This window comes from Accipiter gentilis, chromosome 26 (genome assembly GCF_929443795.1).
Source record: "Accipiter gentilis chromosome 26, bAccGen1.1, whole genome shotgun sequence".
Classification (NCBI taxonomy): domain Eukaryota; kingdom Metazoa; phylum Chordata; class Aves; order Accipitriformes; family Accipitridae; genus Astur; species Astur gentilis.
In genome coordinates, this window is record NC_064905.1 from 2350899 (window position 1) to 2372773 (window position 21875).

The following is a 21875-nucleotide window of genomic DNA, read 5'->3' on the forward strand; positions in this document are numbered from 1 at the left end:
ATGGGGCCTGCTTAGCTGGGACTTTAATTGCTGAGACCATTCTTTGCTATTTCCTTCCTCAAAGTTATTGATTTCAGTTCCTTCCATTTTTCTAAATTACAAGAATTTTCTTATTTCTCTTGAAGAGGAGTTGCGATCTTGAACCATGTGCTGTTGCTTATCTGGTGAGTTTCCACAACTGTCAACTATAAAAATACCCCATTGCTTTTGAATGTTAAAACCTAGTTTGCAATCTAGTTTCACATTGATTTATATAGCTTATCTCTCCTGTAAAAACTACCTCACCAACGACTAAGAATCTGCTTGTCTGGTACTGTGGCAATTTATAACACTGTGATTCCACTTTCAAAATTCCTTTCCTACTCATTCCTCTGTTGTTGGTACCCACATCATTCACACCACCAGATCCCTCTAGCACTAAGTGTGGACACAAAAGTCCAGCAAAGGCCTCAACAGCACTGCAGAAAATGAGACTTCCTCTCATGTTTTAATACATCTCATCAACACCTCCCGGTATGAGACTTTCATGATTGCTCACTCATGTTTAAGTTTGTATTTTCTCTAATTCCCATATCTTTTCCTGGCATGCTTCAGGCAATTTTTTTATATTTTGGTATTTCTTTCCTCTTTCATAAATGTGGCACATGGCACATGTTTCTTTTTATTTCGTACTATTCATTTCTGGATCACTTTCTCCAGTTTCTCAAAATCATTAGAAGTCTGATCCTGACCTTCAAAGTGCATCTTGGTTTATCCACAAATTTCATGAGTGAGTTCTTTGTTAAATCTTATAGGTCATTAATTAAAAAACTCAATAGAACTGGGCCCAGGACACACGCCAGCAGGACTCCAGTCAAAATAACCTCCCAGTCTGACAGTGCACCATTGCCACCCACATTACAGTAATATCACGTACCTTCTAAATGACGAACCTCAAGCTATGAACTGCACAGCACCTGCTAGGACAATGAATTTGGCTGCGGTCTCCCTCACCCCTTTCTGGAACCAAACTTGAGTCCACAGGGAGGAGGGCTGCCTGCTTGATGGACTATTTTGAGTATACTGCAGGCCATCTTTGTCGGGAGCCCACTTAGTGCCTCTGTTCATGGCAGTATGTGAATCTGTCTGCACATATGCAATAAATCTCATTGCCCCAGGAAGCACTGGCTTTTCTACACTTGCACAATACAGTTATGCATTAGAGGAAGGGCTGCAACATATGGTCTCTCCCTTATACAGAAACAAGGTAAGTGTCTCACCCAGCCAGAAATACTGGGCACACTGATATAGACCATATTTCTTTAGTCTGCTTCTGAGAGAATCAAGTGGAACAGTTTCAAAAGCTTTCCTAAAGCAAAATATGTCCCATCTGCTGCCTCCTCTTCATCTACTAGACATTATTTTCTCAAAGAAGGAAATTACAGTAAGATCGCATGATTTATTCTTGGTAAATCTATGTTTGTTTTTTTTCCTTTTTATCTCTTTACTTGCTTTATATTGATCATGTAATATTTTTTCAGACTTATTTCTGGGGAAAGTGGTGTCTAATTCCCTGATTTCTCTTTTTCAAAAAAGTAAACTGTGTTTGCCTTTCTATACTGCTCAGCAATCTTACCTGCCTTCCAAGAGCTTCCAGGGAAGTCACTAATGCTTCAGTAATTGCTTCAGCTACTATCTTCATTGCCCACATGGCTCTCCACACATACCCAGAGCAGTTTGAGGCCAGAGTTTCTAATCTGGAGAAACAAAGACAGGAAAAATATAAGGCACAGAAACAGTGTAAAAGGACATAAGGGACTAAGCCAAGCTCAGACTTGCTTGCTCTCCTCTCACCTTCGAGGAGTCTCAGCCTCCTCTGACAATGGATAGTTTAGCATAGCATAGAATAGCATAGCATATCACAGCCTAGTATTAACATAGCAGGAAGCTGCCTTCCAGCTGAGGAAAAGCAAGCTGACAACTCCAAGAAGGCTGTATCTGAAAATACATATTCTGTCGAGAATTTTGGTCTACTGTGCTGATGGGAATTTAAATACCAGGAGCATACCGGCAGCCGCACATATGATGACAGAAGTTTGCTGACTTATAGGCAGAATATGAAGCGGTCTTTTATGAGACACCTAGGTGGATGCTAGAAAGTGCTGGGGAGGAGCATGAGGTCCAACTGCATGTCACAAATTTTAAAGGAAAATGCAAGTGAAGGATCCTGAAAGGCAAAGTCAGACTGCTGGCTAGAAGATTAGCCCCAGGGTACTGTTGACAGTTTCTCTGAAACCCTTCCAGTTATACACACAACTCCAATTAGGCAAAGGGGAAGAAGATGCTATCCGGAGGTGATGGTCTCCATCAAAAGTCAAAACTGAAATCAGACTTTTCACAAGGAAAACATATATGATGTGGTTAATTAAGTGGGAGCTGGGGGAAATCTGTCATGAGCTAAGGCAAACAGATTGCTAAGGGTTGGTAAAACAAAAATACTCTGTGTATCTAGCCAGAGAAAAAGCTTAGTACAGGGATAGGAACAGTTCATAGGTGAAATTTTATTATATCAAAATGACATTGGACCAAAGCTAAACAAAGGTGTCCCCCAAATTAAGAACTACAAATGCATGTCTATAAAAACTTTGTATTAAAAAAAAAAAAAGCTAGATGAAGTAAAACACAGGTAATAAAATCAGATCATGACACAGCAGAAAACAGTAAATCCCAGTGACAAAAACAATAGTACACCATAGTATGTTGCTGTAAACTACAGACAAGAGAGTATTAGTCAAACAAGTGAAAGGTTTTTTTTTATATCAAAGAAAATGTTTTAAGGAATCTAGTCAGACTAAAATTCTTACTGGAAAAGACTATAAACTGAAACTGGCAGTAAGAATGTAAATATATGAGTAGAGTTATCCCATCAGTCACCAGAGAAAGAAGACTGAGTGCTTAATGTTGAGAGGTGAAATACTAAATATGGGGACCTCTATTATGCATAAATAAATCACTATAATGAAAAAAGGTTAGGGAACCAATTTATAGAAACACAGTGTGACTGCTTTTCAGAACTATTAGATCCTGAACATCCAAGAAGAGAGCCTGCTCTCTACTTAATATTATGCAAGGTAGAAGAGGAGTAAGTTCAAGAAAAGGCAGTCAGTGAACCAACAGAGAATATGGGCTGCTCTTAAAGAACAGAAAACTCTGTCTTGGAGTGCAATGGTTATGACTTAGGAGGTCTTAATGGGCAAGGAGCTCACCACAAACGCTCAAGGTAAAAGCGTGATAAAATGGGAGAAGTGATTAGAAATAAGGAATCCGTTCAACCTCTGGGTACAGCATCATTGAAACCACTAGTATATCTAATTCTGATGTTCACATTTAAAGCTGTTGAAAGATTAGATTGGGGGCAGAAAAGAGCCATAAAAAGTATATGAGGAGAGAAGAACATGTAACTGGGAAACTTAAACAGCTCAATTGTGGGGCAATTCGATAAATGCTTTCACAAGGGGAAAATATCAACCAACACTTTTTAATCTAGCAGAGACAGAAGAAAGACTAAGGGCTGAAAAATGAAAGTGATTCAAACTAGAAATGAAACACACATTTTTTAACAGCAGTGATGATTAAATTTGGGAACAAACTACCACCTGAAGTGATGGATTTTGCAACTCTTGACATCTGGAACATAAGTTCCTGTGAAAAGTTCAAGTTTTGATGAATAAGAATATTTTTTTTCCTGAAAAACAATTTTGTCAGAAAATTCTTAGCCACTATTTGGGTTTCTTGTCTTCTTTAGAAGGATGTAAGATGAGCCGGAGAAACAGCTTTGTACATTGAAAGTTGGTCAAAATTATGATTAAAAGCAGAATAATGGAATTCCTAGATAAGGAGTATGATATGGTAGAAGCTAATTATCACAGTGTCTGTAATGAAAATTTTGCATCACTAATATTTCTGAATTATTTGAACATATCTTTATAATAATGATCAAAAGAGAACTGCTTGACATAATCTAATTGAACGTTGGAAAGCGTTCTGACAGTCTTTTTCAGGCAGGGCCTATTCCAGAAGAATCCTGCATGGCTAGATATTGTGGATGCTACAGAAAGCGAAAGCACAGACCAACGTGCAAGACTACACTAACAGCCAGAACACTGCCTAATATCACAAACAGGTAATTCAGCACAAGCTTTGGCTTTTATGTGGAGGTGCTAAGTGGCATTATTCCAAGTATAATTTTTGTAATTGCAATCAAGGCACCAAGAACTCTTGCATAAGTGCTTTTAATACACTACAGGAATGAAATATGACACATAAGGCACTGAGAACTTGTAGAGCATCATTAAACATACCACTATCATTAACAAATGTGCCAAGGAAGGCTAGTACATTTGTATGTAATTGAAGCGGAGGAGTTGGGCTCCACATTATTATTTTTTTTTGAGTAAAATACTTTAGAAGACTCCAGCTTATCCTGAGTCAATAGAATGTGAAGCATCACTGAAAAAAACATCCTCTTGGGATTTTTCATTGGACTGAGAATTGTGCCACTTCTCAGTAAATGTCAGGCTTATCAGTGTTGTGAGTAAGCATCAGTTAGCTCTCAAACAAGCTGACTCTGTTCATTTTTCTCAGAACTGTATGTAATATTCTCCTGGCAAGGAACAGCTCTTTTAGTAGACTGCAGCACAAATTTGTAAAAGAAGATTGCTTCAGCTCTGATCCAAAAACCAAAAGAGATCTAGAATAGGTCAGATGGCTGTAGAAAGATCTGGGTTTTGACTACAAACCCTGGATCATTTGGAGTTAAAGGGATACAAGAAATACAAATATCTCCTTTTCAGATCGTAACAGATGCACTAATTGTAAGAAGTTCAACAAGGCCAAGTGCAAGGTCCTGCACATGGGTTTGGGCAATCCCAAGCACAAATACAGGCTGGGCAGACAAGGGATTGAAAGCAGCCGTGAGGAGAAGGACTTGGGGGTGTTGGTTGACAAGAAGCTCAACATGACCCAGCAATGTGCATTTGCAGCCCAGAAAGCCAACTGTATCCTGGGCTGCATCAAAAGAAGCATAATCAGCAGGTTGAGGGAGGTGATTCTGTCCCGCTACTCCACTCTCATGAGACCCCACCTGCAGTACTGCGTTCAGCTCTGTGGGCTCCAGCATAATAAGGACATGGACCTATTGGAGCAAGTCCAGAGGAGGGCCCCGAAGATGATCAGGGGGCTAGAGCACCTCTCCTATGAAGACAGGCTGAGAGAGTCGGGGTTGTTCAGCCTGGAGAAGAGAAGGCTCTGGGGAGACCTTATAGCAGCCTTCCGGTACCTAAAGGGGGCCTAGAGGAAAGCCAGAGAGGGACTTTTTACAAGGGCATGTAGTGATAGGACAAGGGGTAATGGCTTTAAACTGAAAGAGGGTAGATTTAGGTTAGATGTAAGGAGGAAGTTCTTTACTGTGAGGGTGGTGAGGCACTGGAACAGGTTGCCTGGAGATGCAATGGATGCCCCATCCCTGGAAGCGTTCAAGGCCAGGTTGGACGGAGCTTTGAGCAACCTGATCTAGTGGAAGGTGTCCCTGCCCATGGCAGGGGGGTTGGAACTAGATGATCTGTACTTGGCACTGGTGAGGCCACACCTCAAATACTGTGTTCAGTTTAGAGCCCCTCACTACAAGAAACATATTAAGGTGCTGCAGCATATTCAAAGAAGGGCAACCAAGCTGGTGAAGGGTCTAGAGAACAAGTCTTATGACGAGCAGCTGAGGAAACTGGGGTTGTTTAGCCTGGAGAATAGGAAGCTGAGGGGAGACCTTATCACTCTCTACAACTACCTGAAAGGAGTTTGTAGTGAGGTAGGTATGTGTCTCTTCTCCCAAGTAACAAGCAATAGGACAAGAGGAAATGGCCTCAAGTCGCACCAGGAGAAATTTTAGATTGGATATTAGGAAAAATTTCTTTACCAAAAGAGTTGTCAAGCATTGGAACAGGCTGCCCAAGGAAGTGGTTGAGTCGCCATCCCTCGAGGTTTTTAAAAGATGTGTAGATATGGCACTTAGGGACAAGGTTTAGTGGTGGACTTGGCAGTGCTAGGTTAACGGTTGGACTCTGATCTTAAAGGTCTTTTCCAACCTAAAGGATTCTATGGTCTTTAAGGTCCCTTCCAACACAAACCATTCTACGTTTCTATGAAAACTTTCTTAATACTTGTTTACCTACTTCAAATTACATCAGTAGCTTCAAGTACATTTTTGACCTGCGAGTGGTTAATGACATCAATATTTGCAATACATTTTCATCCCTTTATAAAGATCCTTTATTTATTTCCACCATGTAGCTTTTCTCTTTATATTGCTAGATGAGACCTAGCAGCATCATGGTGAGATCTTCATTAGCATTCAAATAAAAATTTATTGTTTGTTTATATAGTGGGGAGATGAGTTCAGCATTCACTGTTCAGTGTTCACGGTTACCATCAGAAGTGTTTACGTTCATATCTATGTTTCATTTTCTTTTGACAGAACATAACAAAGCACAAGAAAGGCTGCACTGGGTCAGATTGAAGGTTGCTCTACTGCAGCATCTGGTTTTCAATGCAGACGCCCAGGGAAGCAGTTTAAGAACATACCAGGCATGCAGCAGTGCTTTCTTGGAATATTATTCTATTTTCCAACAATACGTGTCTTGGGACTTTTTGAGTCACAATCTTTGGGTTTACTATTTAACAGGTTACACTTTAAACTCTCTTCATTAACTTTTCCTGTTACCCCTGGAGCACAAGTAAACTTTGAGCATCCATAATATCCTTATGGCAAGGGATTTTACAGCTCAATTACAAGTTTTGTAAAGAACCATCAACCAGATTAAACTTATTTCTAGTTGGTTCTTTGGAAGAGACACTAAAGGGACTTCTCAGTTCAGAGAGAAGGTGGCAAGGGGATACGAGTGCAACTTATAAAATCATGGTCACAGCAACTCTAGGTGGACAGTGCAGGCAGATGGACCACTGGTCTGATCCACTGGAGCATTTCTTATGTTGTTATGAGTGGGTCATCCTAGTTGCATCTTCAGGACCCTTTCAAAAGCTCTAACAAATGTGTGAAATGTGGTTTATCACTAGAAAAAATTTCCCTAATATGTTGGGTTTTATCCATTTAATCATTTTTATCTTATAATTTCTACTCACTTGCTCAGTACAGACTTCAGTGTGACGGTCTGCAATTCTTCACTCCTGGGGACCTTCTCAGGGATTGCTGTCACATTTACCATCTTCCATCCCTCCTGCAGGGAGACTGATTTAAGTGACGGGTTACACACTATAAGTAGCTCCATAATTGCATATTTGTTTTCCTCCAGAGCTCTTGAGTGGTTACCATATGGTCTTGGCAATTTCTGACTCTTCATCTTATCAATTAGTCCTAAAATGCATTTTATTGTCATTTAATTTGAGACAGTTCCTTACATTTGTCCCCATAAGTTTGGCTCTCGTGGGACAATAACCTCCCTCAACCATAGTGAGCACCAACACAAAGCTTCAGTTTACTTTTCGACAGCATTTTTTCTCTCTTACAGTAATCCTTTCAGAGACTGGTCATCTGTTGACCAAAACTCTGGAAAAGTACCTGATTCTGGCAATTTTGAAAATATTTTACTAGCATATTATTCCTTTAGTGAGTTTGCACCTTAAAATTTTCCCATGCCTGCCCTACAGATTTAGCTTTACAGTTAATGCTTTTTTTCTTTTTTTTTTTTTTTTCAGTTTCTTTATTTGCTCAGAAATCCATGATTTTGAATACTCTCTTCCACTCTGCTGTTAGAATATTGCCTTTTTGGTCCCTTGTAGAACTATTTCACTTAGTGATATATTGCTCTGAGCAATAGGATAGGGTGTTTTTATCTAGTTTCTCATCCTCTGTATCCTTATAGGAGCTGCTTTTAATTTCCTTTTAAGAAGGTCCCATACTTTTGAATAGGTCCCATTTTTAAGTTAGGTATTACAGTGTCGTGGTTTAACACCAGCTGGCAACTAAGCACCAAGCAGCCGCTTGCTCACACCTCCCCACCCAGTGGGATGGGGTAGAGAATCAGAAAAGAAGTCAAACACGTGGGTTGAGATAAAGACAGTTTAATAGGACAGAAAGGAAGAAAATAATAATTATGATAATAATAACAAGGATAAAATTACAATAATAAATTAATTACAATATACAAAACAAGTGATGCACAATGCAATTGCTCATCACTCACCGACCGATGCCCAGTTAGTTCCCAAGCAGCGATCTGCCCCCCACCAGGCCAACTCCCCCCCAGTTTATATTCTGGACATGATGTCTCATGGTATGGAATATTGCTTTGGCCACTTTGGGTCAGCTGTTCTGGCTGTGTCCCCTCCCAACTTCTTGTGCCCCTCCAGCCTTCTTGCTGGCTGGCCATGAAAAGCTGAAAAATCCTTGACCTAGTATAAACACGACTTAGCAACAACTGAAAACATCAGTGTGTTATCAACATTCTTCTCATACTAAATCCAAAACATAGCACTATACCAGCTACTAGGAAAAAAATTAACTCTATCCCAGCCAAAACCAGGACATATTGTGAGGTAGTTGTTGGGGAAAATTAAATACTCCTAAGATACACTGTCACAAATCCCTCAGAAAAAAAAGATCGGTATCCACCAAGGTGTTTTCAAAGGGAGGCTTTGGATGAAAGAGGACATATAACACCTCCAGCTGGAAGGGGAAGGATGGGGAGGACTCTACCGCAGCACTGCAGGGAGCAGGGATCTGGATGCTGGCTGAGGTGGGCAGAGGAACCTCTAGCACCAAGCTTTCAAAAGGGCTTGCGAGAAGGCTGCATCAGGGACAGGTAAAAGAAAGGTAGGGAATGTGGAGAAGCAACTCCCAGAGGAGGATTCATGTTCAAAAGCAGGAATGCACCTGTGTCAGCAGAATGATGTGAACTCACTCATTCAAGAGAGGGGAGGTGGAAACATCTTCTGTTATTACAGGTTCTCTACACTCACACAGGCAGTACATATGGAGCAGAGCTGTCAGATGTGGCCTTTTTTCAGCATGCTGGACCTCTGCTAGGCGTGCTCTGGGGAGGCCACAGGGAGCTTGGGGTGAAAGCCCATGTGCATTTCCCCACACCACGGCTCCCACCTCTGCTGCAGTGCTCAGCACCCTTGTGGCTTACAGGAATTAATGATTTATGGATGACGGAAAAGCCGTGTTGCTTTTCCAGGTGGCTGGCATCCAGCTCACCTGGAAGAAATGATCTCAAACAAAGAAAACAGAAGACAGGTCCCATTAGGATGCAGCATGGGCCATGCACCTTTCTCTGCAAGGGCAAGCATACAGGCAGGACAGCTCTGGTGCTATGTCACTGGCTGGTGTCATCCTACACTTGGATGTGACTGACAATGGTTGGTCAGCTTCAGGGTACTTAGGATACTGGTCTGTCCAGGCAGCTTTTTGCTCACAGATGTAAGTGTCCCAGTACAGCAGCACCCTGTCTGTGGGGACAGGCTCCCTCCTCATGCAGACAAGGTTTACAAAATGCAATGTAAATGGAATATAAAGCAGGCAGCTGGCAGAATCCAGGCAGGCCTGCAGATCCACAACGACTCACAGAAACAAATCTACCAGATGTTTCAGCCTCACAAGGGAGCCAAACGCCTGTCCTACTGCAGGAATTGTGTTTTGCCTCCTGTTGTGTTGGCTTCCTGCTAGAACGCTGGAAAATGGTGGTGGTTTGAGAGTTACTTCCCCTTCCTAAAATTGGTGCTACCATAGGTTTCTGTAGCTAGTGAATATCAACAAGAAATAAATCAGAGCTTGGAGAAACGCTGTTCTCCACTGTTCCTCCAGTGTGGCTTGTTTACACTGCTGCGCTGCAATCTGAAAAACGCCATCTATAATGAATACTAAATAGTGGGAGTCTTTTTCTCAGCAATGTGTTACTAAACCTGATTGCTGTGCAGTATAATATGCTGGGAGAGAGCGGGGGCTTGGCTGTGTTTCTCTGTTTCATGCAGTCATAGAAACTGTCAAGCTTAGGTGCCTCTGTGATCTCCAAGCAGCATGTCTCCCCACACCCTTTCCTAGCTACCCATTTATTTTTAAAATGTTCCATTGTTACTGTAGCTCAGTTCTTTCAGCCAATTTTAATGTCATTATTATTTCTGTCTCTTTAAAATTTATCTACTTATGCAATTTTAATATTTTTTTTTCAAACCAATTCATAGTAATATGTTAACAGCTGCCTTGTAGTGGAAGTCACCTAGAGTTAACACTCAAAAGTCCTCACTATTAAGAAATGACTCACCTCTGTGATATAAAATCTGTACTGCATTGCCTTGCACCCCTGTCCTCAGTACATTCACATGTGTCTCCACTTCGTCACCAAGAACATTTCTGACCTTGTGGTGAGTACCTGCCTGTGGAGGGTAACATGCAAAACCAAAGGGTACCAGGAAGCAAGAACATTTTTCTGCACACTAATGACTTCTAGAGTATTTCTACAGCTCCTTAAGCTTAAAGGGCCAGGAAGTAGAAGAGGTCCTATATTGCAGAAGATGGTGAAAAAAGGGACGAAAGAAGAAAGAGTCATAACAGGGCCCCTGCTCACACTTCAAAATTCCTGCAGCCAACATGGAATATATCTGCTTCTATTTTTGGAGTTTGATGACACTTTTGATTTCCCTCCTCTGCCAGCAGTTTCATCTTCCAAACAGTTCAAGGCATGACCATGATAATAATTCTACATAACAAAATGCACAGCAGAAACTGTACTGACCCAAAGGCTTGTTAACACACAGCGTAGGTAAAGAGTTTGTTGGGTGGTATTTTTTTGCCCTTTAGAATACTGAATTCAGGCAAAATCAAAGTTTCTGAAAAACAGCAAATTGTTCATACTAATGCAATGCATGTTCTTTCTTCCTTGACTTATATACTGGAGTGTTCATATAAATACACATACAATTCCTATACACACAGTATCAAACACTCCAGCAGAAGTGCTACAAGACAAAGTATAATACCTTGTTTTGGTAAGATCAAACTTACAGTCACGTGGGCGCACTGAACAGGAGATACTAAAACTTATCACACACGTACTTCTTGTTGAGCTGTGCAAAGGTCATGCTGTTCTGTGAATAAGCCCATGTCAACAGTGAGCATATATTAGAGTTCAGAAAACACTTTGCTGAGGGGATCCAGGCTTTCTGGGTTAAAAGGTTATGAAATTTAGTCTAATCTCTATTTCTATTTTCTTAGATGTTCACTACCAATCTATTATAGGCAAAGAAGTCAGTGCATCCCAAAATTAAGGTTTCCCAACTTCTTCTTTTACATGACCATGACCATATTTTTACAAGACTTGCTAGACTTGTGGTTCAAACTGTTCAGAATTCTCTCAAGCTAGCCTGAAATATCTTTTTTAAATTAAGCTGATTTGCATCATAATTTCTCAGACTGTGTCCTGGTTTCAGAAAGAAAATAATTTCTTTTTGTTAAAACATTCCTTCCAGCACTCTCGAGAGCCTTTTGTGTCTCTGTGCTTTATCACAGGAATTTCACATTTGGCACAGGGTTTCTCCTGGTGAGAGGTTTGTATCTGTTGCCTTCACAACTGTCCACAAAGTTCTTACACCTTCAAACAACTGGAACAACTAGCAGTCATCTACAAGTCAAATAGAACAACTAAGATACCAATTTAACACCCAGGGAAAGAAAAACACTGGAATAATCTGAATGATTTCTAAGCACATAGAAACTAATAAGGAGATGAGTGCTTGTCAACATGAATTCCTCATGAACAAAACAAGCTGACTCAATCTAATTTCACTCTCCGATGGATGAGACTTTGTGGATAAGGGAGAAACAGCCAATACAACATACCTCAATGTCACTGAGGCTCCTGACATTGTCTCACACGACATTCATGAGTGCAAGAATTCCCTGGCTGAACTCATGACAAAAATCTGGTTGGAATCTGCGCTCTGAGAGTAGTTTCCAATGGTTCACTGTGAAATGTAAAGGACAAATTGAATGGTTACTCAGCTGTTCATAAGTTCCATTCAATATTTTATTGATAGCCTGGATGAGGGAATGGACTGTGTGTTTATTAAATCTGCCAAGATTAAATCTGCAAAGAGCGGCTACAAATACATGGGGGATAGCAGTATTAAAAACTTTTGACAACTTGGACAAGTTGTCTATAAGTATAGCAGTCATCTCAATTGTAAAAAGTGTGGCATTTTAACTTAGGCAGGAGTAAAGTGCACAAATGCAGGATAGACATCAGCTGGGCAGAAAGCGCTCTGGAAAAAAAAAATAAATCTGAAGGTTCTGATAGATCACAAGCTGAACAAGGGTTATTGTCCTGTGCAAAGAGAAGACACTACGCAGATATATTAACAGAAGAATTACCTACAAGACATCTTGCAGGTCCTTTAGCTGTACTCAGTAACGCCTCAGTGCAGAGGCATATCCAGTCTCAAGTATTGCTCCTCAAGAAAGGTTGACAGGCTAAGCAGCAAGAATAACAATAATGGTTAGAGGTCTGGAAAACATGACCTGAATCAAGAGGCTGAGAACAGGAGGTGCTCAAAAGAGAGGCGGCCATGGAGAGATGCAATAACAGTCGTGACAGAGTCAGGATCGGTCCAGTAACGGTCCTGTAGCAGACAAAAGTCTGCTACAAAATGGAAGAGAAACAACAGTTCTGCATATGCCAAGAACGTCATAAGCAGATCTGATTCTATCGTGAAAGAAGGAGCTGAACTAAGTGATCAGCTGAGATTTCTTCCAGCTTTGGTTTTCAATGATTCTGTGCTCACCGATGCTGATTAGAGTTTGTCTGTACTCAATTTGTCCTGATGTACCCCAGTGACTTTATACAGTAATTGCTCATGCACATTTACATCATTTCTGCATTAACATCATCATTAAGGTTACAGTGTTTTACATTCATCTTACCATCTTAAGACTATCTGTCTTACAAATACCTTATCAAAATGCTATTTGCCAAACCAGCTTGACTTGCAACTCATTAATCAAAAGACATTTTAATAATTAGTCCTCAAATAGTAATTCAATAAAATCTTCATATCTTGATTTTCCTTTCTAACCAGCGCAATGGGCAAAAGGGTTTGTAATCATTTGGCACCACTAGTCTCAGACTCAAAGAATCTAAATTAGAGCTGCTGGTGACAGTCTCCCATTCCACTGCCACAATTTTAGAAACTACTACAATTTTAGAAAAAATTGTAAACATCTTGGGCCTCTCAGTTCCAGATTCTTATAGAAGACACCAGATCACTGCTGCTGCCATTAGCACCCAGTCCAATCCCTGGCACAAAAGCAGGACCAGCACTACCTATGTCCATTCTGACATTGGGAGAGATGCACTTAAAATCTTCCCCAGATCACCCATTTCAGTGATTACACATCCTCTATTAACAATGTATTCCTAATGTCTCCGTTAGTGCAGTTCAGCCTGTTATCTTCAGCCATCTCCCCAGTGGGCATGGAAAACAGTTTAAGATGCAGTGGCCAGGCAGGGCATCTGACTAATATGACTGCTTCTTAGTCACAATTACTTCTCAGGGTGCCAAAGGAAAGCAGTGCTGCCTTATCAAATAATTCTAATCAATTACCAATATTGATCAGAATCAGCTATAGCTGAGCTTCCCACAGGATCCATTGAATTAAATGGTTGTGCTGTAGTATTGCTGGAAGGAAAACAAAGATCCTTGTGAAGTTGTGCAGGTTCTAAGATTTATGAAAATACAGCTCAATTTCACTGGCATACAATCAGTTAAATCAACATTATATAAAACCAGAAATAATACAAGCCACAGACCTTGTTAGCTCTGTATACCTTTACACTATTGTTAAATTGAGTTGATACGCCAGAGAGTGGAAAGCCAAAAGATTCCAGATTTATCATCTTGATTCTTTACATTTGTTCTCAAGAATTTACACTGCTGCCAGCTCCTCTTCCATTCCGATTACCTTCTTTGTAACATATTGGCTTTCTTACTTTTACTGAATAATTCCTGGTCTATTATATCTATAATTATACTAATAATTAAGCATGCCTTTTCATCAGCTAGCAGCTAATTACTTCTGTTCCTACCCAGCTTGCTCAGAAAACAGTCAATTCATCTGTATCCATATCACTCTCACTGTTGCTAAGCAGTCAATGCTAGTCAGCAGTTGCACTGTAACTGGCGTTGTTTGGTTCACCCTGGCTTTAAATGTATTTTGCAGTAGCTGAGTGGTGGTGCCTTTCAACCTCAGAGTAAACGTTTTTCACTGGTAAGCAAGCTTTAGTCACATGCTGAAGTGCAGCACCTGCTTGGCAAAGAGTGCTTATCCCCACCAGTTTCAGAGCAGCTTTGGAGCTGTTTGTAAGCAGCTACCACTTACTGCAAGGAGCGGTCTGTAATTGGAGAGATCCAGAAAGAATCAGCTACCAAACCAGGCTCTACCAACTGCAGTCTTAGTCCTTTTTTGGTCAGACCTTATCCAAGATTTTGCTACATGCAAACTGAAGTCATGAAGTAGTCTAAGCTCTCAATTCTCTAGCGTTATCACAGTGAAGAACTACTTGCATTTATACACTGCGCTTCCAGACTTCTTGGTATACTGAATCATTCCTGTGTCCGCTAATTTGAGAACTGGACATTGTCATCGTGACTCTGCTGTCTCACTCTGGTTCCCACCAGCACAGCATAGATGGGGTCTGCCCCAAACCACTCAAGCTAGTTAGTATCAGGCTTCAGTGATGTGGCGTCAAATCAGCCCAAATTTTCAAATTGCCTGTCATTTTGTCCACTGTAGGTTGAAGAGAGAAGCTGATGTTCCAGGGCCAGAATTCCCACCACCTCCGGCCCTGGCAAGCCACTTCCTTCCCTGTTTCTCAGTTAATGAAATCAGTGAAATTAACATTAGTGAAATGTTAATGGCTGATATTTCCAGGCTTCCTAGAGACTGGGCTAGGCCAAAACCCTTAATCCTTTTACCTGATTCATGACTGCATACTCTGAAATGAAGAAATGTTGGCAAATGCAGTGGTTGTGCTTGATTCCAGAGGAAGGGAATTAAAAAATGAGGAAATTTGTTAAAAAAAAACATTCAGAGTGGCAGCCAGAAAGGCAAAATGTTTTCAGATGGCAGGTAGACTATTTCAGGATTCTATATTGGAGGCTCAAAGCAAATGCATATAACCTGTCAAAAAAGACTTGAGAGAAAAACAAAAAGCTAGCATCATAAAACAGCAGGATCAGGGAGGCTGTTGGAAGTTAAAAGGTATCCTGCAAAAAGCTGAAGTTGTCTCTGAAAAAGGAAAACTAAAAAGAACATAAATTCTGGCAGACTAAATGTAAAAGCACAATAACATAGACTGAAGAAAGAGTTTAGAAGCAGTTTGCTAAAGAAATAATAAAAAAAATGTAATAAATCCTTCTTGAACACATCAAGAGCAAGAAGCTTGCAAGAGCCAGTGAGCTATACAGGTATGAAAGAAGCACTCAGAAAAGATAATGCCATTGCAAAAAATCTCAAACTCTTCTTTTAAAAATCTCTGTTCACCTGGAGAATCTCAGAGAAACTCTGAAACCAGTATCTTGTTTATAAGGCATTCACAGAAGGCTTGTCTTAATTTAAGGTTGTTAAGAGTAGATGACAAACCACACAAAATGAATAACAACATATCACTGGGCACAGATGATATTCATACAAGGTTTTTACAGAATGTTAAATATGAATCATCTGAGCTAATACCCTTAGTATGTAACCTTTTGCTGAAAATTGCTGCGATTATCAAAGGACTGGAAGGTAACTAATAAGAAATCAGTTTTTAAAAATAAATCCAGTGGCAATTCAAGAAACCACAGATCACTAAGTCTAATGTCCATATTGGTCATATCAGCTAAAGCTCTAGTAAAGAACAGAATTAGTGAATACATGAATAAAAGTAACACATTAAGGAAAAGTAAACATGACTTTTGTAAAAGGAATCCGAGCCTCCTAAATCTGCTGGAATTCTTTGAACGAATTAAAAGCATGTAAATAACAGAGAAATTTTCCCTGTATTTCCAACTCACCCCAAGCTTCCAGAAACCACAGACACTGAAGGTCTCATCAAAGGCTTTTAAATAAACAGCCAGTGACTACAGGTAAGGACCTCACAAAGTTAAATAATAGTTTCACATTGGAAAAAGAAGGCAAGACTAAAGGATGAGTTTTCACAGTGGAAGATGATCATCAGTGGAGTCCCATGGGGATTAAGGTCCATTGTGTTCAATGCGTTCAGAAGTGATCTGGAAAGCAGGTGGAATAGTGAAGGATTCTGATAAAAACTAAATTCATTATGATAGTATTTACTACAAAAACTTGAAGATCTCATGACACTGAGCAGCCTCATAATAAAGTAGAAGATAAATTTCAGCCTTGACAACTATAATCTGCCTATCCATGAAAAGCAATGCTAACTTTACAGAGTGATAGGCTCTGAACTAGTTTGCACAATTTAGGAAATGCATCTTGATGTTATAATAGCTAGTTCTATGAATACATCACCTCATTGCTCAACAGCAATCAAAAAAAGCAAATCAAAGGTTCAGAGTTCTTAGGAGAGAAAAGTATGACTTTGCCACTGTATGAATTCATGGTGCAACGGCTTCTGGAAAACCAAGTGCAGTTCTGGTACCCTTGCCTCCAAAAAAAAAAAAAAAAAAAAAAAAAGAAAGAAACTGTAACAGGAAACAGAAAAGATACATGGCAGAATGACAAACATAGTAGGTACAAAACTGCTTCCATGTGAAAAACAAAGTTAGCATGCAGAAGTTAAATAGGAAGTGATCACTTGCCATTTGTATTTACCAATTGTACTGAGCAGGCCGGGTGCCAGAAAGGGGAGACAGACATTGTACAAGAGCTCTGTCGCGTGCCTTTTTGTTCAGCTGCTGAAGCCTTCATATTCTGTCAGACAAAAATTTCAAGGGATGTGTAAGATTTGCAACAGCTAGGTTTCATACACAATCCTAGCATGTTTTTGGGAAAAAATATAAGGGGAAAAGGGAGGAACAAAAGACTGCTGTACTTGCAGTACTTTTTGTTTCCATTATTTCTAAATCACAATTCATTAGGGGTCTCCACTTCCTTTCCCATCTGCCCTCCCCAAGCTACAATTTCTGAATTAAAATAAATAAAAAAACACTTAGGCAGCATTTACTAACACCTGACTATGGCTATCCAGCCATGTTGCTTGCCAGCCTCTATAGTGATGTATTTTAACACAGCTCCTCTCACCTTTTTACATTTCTCTCATTTTTCAAACTCCTTTGAGCATTGTGGGTTCAGGTTGTTAACTCAGCTCCTTCAAGGACAGCACTACTTTTCATTCAGTCGTGCAGTGGCTAGTACCAATTGGTCCCACACCTGATAACAGCCTTAAACTACTGGCAAGCTATTAATAATATGCAAGCAATCATTTTAATTGCAACCGGGTGTCTAGAATTTAGGAGCTGTACGAAGAGTTCCTTCTAGCTAAAATATTATTGTCCCATTGTGCATTTTGGAGTTTAGCTCTCATTAAAAGTAATAGAGGGAAATAGTCTGTAGCAAACTGAATGTGTTTGTTTTCACAGTTCACCTCCTGCTCCTCTACACTAAAACACACTCTCACTCAGTGACAAGACCACAGCTGTTGCCATCTTTTACTTACCTGCTGAGTGCAATATTTAGCTTGAGGGACACTGAAGTTTTCTGTTTGTTAGTTATCAGGTCAATAACTCTCACCTTATCACTTCAGTTTCCATTCTGTTGATAAAACCTGTCAGCCTTCCTTGAGTGGTTCCTGGCCCCCAGAAGAAATCACACTAAATTGGCACAACCAAGTAAATCTGCAAGGGATGTGCTCCTGACTTACCAAAGGGAAGAGAGGAGGGCTTGAATTTCTCTCGCTCTTCCTCCTTGCATGGCTCCAATGTCCAAGCGCTTAGAGCTGTGTTGAAATCCTCCCTACAGATCCAGCAGTTCAAGTCAGCTCAGGTCTTTGACTATGGCCCAGAGGAGATGTCTGTGGAGCTGAAATTGATATGTTTAAGTGCAAGAGACAATAATCATTTCTTCAAGTATAAGCTAAAAATACCCAGAAGAAAGTGGAATTCATAATGGAGATTTTAAAGATCTGTGACATACCAGAGTCTGCACAAGGGTTTTAATGAGAGAGAAGCCAATTTAATTGGTCAGTGTGAGCAGATGGTTTGCTGGGTGAGTGGGCTATAACGTCTCACATTCCCATTTAATGCCAGGAGCATCACCGCTGTGCTTAACATGGCTGCGACAAGCCCATGTCAGAGAAGCGCTTTGTCAGAATCGGGAAGAACCTTGATAATCAACATCTCAGCGTTGTCAGATCACAGAGCTGAGACAGAAGGAGAAAGCACTAAAAAGAGGAGGCAAAAGCTGACAAAGGAACATTTCTAAAGGTAATTGCATGACTGACCATCTCTGGTTGTCATTTGTTTCATTATTATGCTAGGCATGAAGCTAAAACAGCCCGTTAAGTTTTAAAGTCTGTTAACGCTGCGTTAACAGGGAGTTGCTGAGTACCAGGGTTAAAATCTGCAGGCCTACCCTGTGAAAACACTTCTGGAGTGTATATCACCATTCATAGGAAACCCAGAAATAACTTCCGTGGACCATTCAATTATAAGCAATCACCACACAGCGCTCCCTCTACTTGTGGCATGGCTCATCAATCAGGTTTTCTGTCACCATGTCTCTTCTCATAGCAGTCACCAGAAGGCTCTGAGCTCCCTCCGAATTCATGTGACATTTACTGTCAGGGGCTGTCAACACCAAGAGATTCTCCCAGGGCCTCAGAGTTCATCACAAAGCAACAAGATATATCCCCAGAACGCGCTCCCAGTTCCAGCTCTGGATTACAATGACTGACTGAGGGGCTTTGCAGCAGTCAGGGAAGACTGAAACGGCAGCACAAGCTACACCTTAAGCCCAAACACCTTCCCTTTCTTATTTTCTTGTTAGAAAAATACAACCACATTAAGAGAGGTTTTAGGCCTAAGATTAATTAAGACTTCCTCAAAAATGCCCCTTATAAACTTATTAAGAGAAAGATGAGACTGTTTACTTTGAAATTTAGCCTTCCCATCTTCAGCATTGATCCTGCATTCAATGTCTGGTTAACAATACAGTGACCTAGTGGAAAAAATTTATAAAACTTAATAAATTGCAGCTGGCGGTATTGACAGAGTGTGTATATGCACATTTGGTTTCGTATGAACATATTACAAGAAATCTAATAAAGTAAAACAAACACATTTTCTTTGTCTGTGAGCTGTGAAACTAGATCATCTGTAATTACAATGTTTCGAGTATACTTGGTGAAAGTCGTATGGTGGGATTTTTTCAGCCGTAAATTTCTGGCTTTAGAAAAAAAAAAACCTGTTGTGTATCAAAGCTTACATGTTCCACTAAGTTACTTTGCTCAAGATGCAGAAAAACACAGATGAAAACCTAAGTTACCAGAAGACCAGTATGAGACAAGAGGGAACAGCTCCAGCACCCAGGGAATAAAGTTCCAGTGGCAAATATGTCTCAAAGAAATAGTCAAGAACTTAGAGATATGTTGCCTGGACTTTAAGGAGGGACTGGCATTAACAAGTGTTTAAACCAATGAATAAGAGAGTGCTTTCAATTACAAGGTTTTAAAAGACCTCAGAATGCATATAATCTCCTAGAACTTCAATGTTTGTTTTTAACTTGCTTTCTACAGCCAGTCTGGTTTCTTCTTCCCACCAAAATAAATCTATTTCTTAAGGAGCACAGTATTTATTTCCCTAAGGAGCAAAGTATTTATTTTCCTAAAATTATTGTGTGATAACAAACAGTTTTCTCAGCCTCTTCTCTTACACTCTGTGTGCTAGCCCACTGATCACCATCATCTGAGCCCAACAATCCAGGCAATTTTCCATCCAACTTACAGTCTATTTATCCAATCCATACCTCGCCAATTTGGCAAGATGATAATATGGGAGACCATGTCAAAGGCCCTTGCTAAAGTCAAGATAAACAGCACCCACTGCTCTCCCCTTGTTCTCTGAGCCAGTCTCATCACAGAAGGCAATCACGTTGGTTAGGCATGATTGCCCTTGTCAAATCCATGCTGGCTGTTCCCAGTCACCTTCTTGTCCTTCACATGCTTAAAACAAAGTTTCCAGGAGAAGGTGTGCCATCATCTCCCAGAGACCCAGGCTAAACAGAGTGTTTTAGAGTTGCCCATTCCTTCTTCTTACCCTTCTTGAATGCATATGATGTTTGCCCTTTTTCAGTTATCAGAATCCTCTCCTGATTACTGCGACCTTTCAAAGTGGCCCTGCAATGACATCAGCCACCTCCCTCAGCACTCCTGGGTGCATGGACCACCACCAACGGTCAGAAATGCTGTAGCAAGACACTCTGCACCTGCAGCAATTCCTCATGGCTTATTGCCTCTTCCTTCTCAATGTCCTTTCTACTCTCTGACTGCAAGCTGCACGGACTCAAACTAGCTGAGCTGGGAAGACACAAGAAGCAGCTCTCACACAGAATGCACTGTCCTCCTGCCTGCATAGCTGGACTCATTTCTCTCCATGACATTTACTCCTTTAGCCACGTTACTCCACGACAGCCTACATCTCTGATCTTTGCTATCTCAACTTCGTCTTGCTCTGGACAGTCCCCTTCCTCATCTCTCAGAATCCCCCTCTCATCTCATCTTCATTCGGCTATTTTCCTTCTCCAGAGTAAAAGACGCAAATGCACAGCAACTGCACAACTGACATTGTTCAATTCCTGTGGCATCCTCACAATATGAATCAAAACAGATTAGCTCTGCTATTGACTTGCCAGTTGCAGGAAAGAGAGTATCACACACTGAATGACTCGGGACTTGAAAGGAAACTAGGACTAACAGCATTAAAAATACAGTGATTAGCCAAGAAGGTCTTGGATGAACCAATACCAACAAATGCAGTTTAAGTTTTTGGAGCATTAATTACTGATATCAACTTGATAAGCGAGAAAATTAAGGCAAGATTATGGAGTGGAGATACCGATATTTGTATTTTCCATGTAATTTTCATCCCCAAACAAACTGTAGTAGCTTAGCAAATACCAGTCTACTAAGATGAGACAATTACAGACACATTTACTAAAACAGACAACTAAATGACTTTGTAATTAAGGTATTTAGCCAAATCTGGGGTGAAAAGGATAAAGGATTTGTGTCCCATAAGACACTACAAAAAAATAAAAGCTATGGAAAACCAAAAGAAATTCAGTATTTTAAAGCAAGCGTTTAGGCTGATGAAAGAGAGTGATTACTTATCTCCTGGAAAGCCACGCTTGGAGCTAAACTTGCAGCCAGCCAAGCATAAAACACGGATAATAATGAACAAGAACTACCAGTTCATAACAGGAATTACCAGCAAAGAGAACACCATATTCTGGAAAGAGAGACAAACTGCCAGAACAACCAAGAATTTCTGTGCCTATGGAATGAAGAAATAAACAAGAAAGTACGCTGTTCAGCTGAAACGAGTGCAGGGGCAGCAATATTCATACTTCTGAAGGAAACCACTAGGGTAAGGAGAATATAAAGCATATCTTTTTCTCACACTGGCAGGCCATGCTCTCGGTTGGGAACTCTGCCATCTCCTGTTGCAACACGGTTGAAACACACTGGCCAAGGAAGGCCTCTGCGAGCTCGATCAATCACAAAATCAGGCTGACTGCAGACAAGAGGTGGATGTAGGTTCATACACAACCCAAACCGAAACCACATCTTAATGCATTTTTTACACATTTCCAT

General features: G+C 40.5%; 1 long non-coding RNA gene across 2 annotated transcripts; it reads right to left on the reverse strand.

Moving 5' to 3' along the window:
- Positions 1-1609: 1609 nt before the first annotated feature.
- On the reverse strand, positions 1610-21618 carry LOC126051016 (uncharacterized). 2 transcript variants are annotated; one of them, XR_007509699.1, is made up of 6 exons: positions 19155-21618; positions 17928-18085; positions 11888-12012; positions 10314-11669; positions 7174-7268; positions 1610-1736 (listed from the first exon to the last, which is right to left on the reverse strand). It is a non-coding gene; the product is annotated as an uncharacterized LOC126051016 (long non-coding RNA). The 2 variants fall into 2 exon arrangements; XR_007509700.1 differs by lacking the exon at positions 19155-21618 and having other exon boundaries at positions 17928-19110.
- Between the last annotated feature and the right edge of the window lie 257 nt (positions 21619-21875).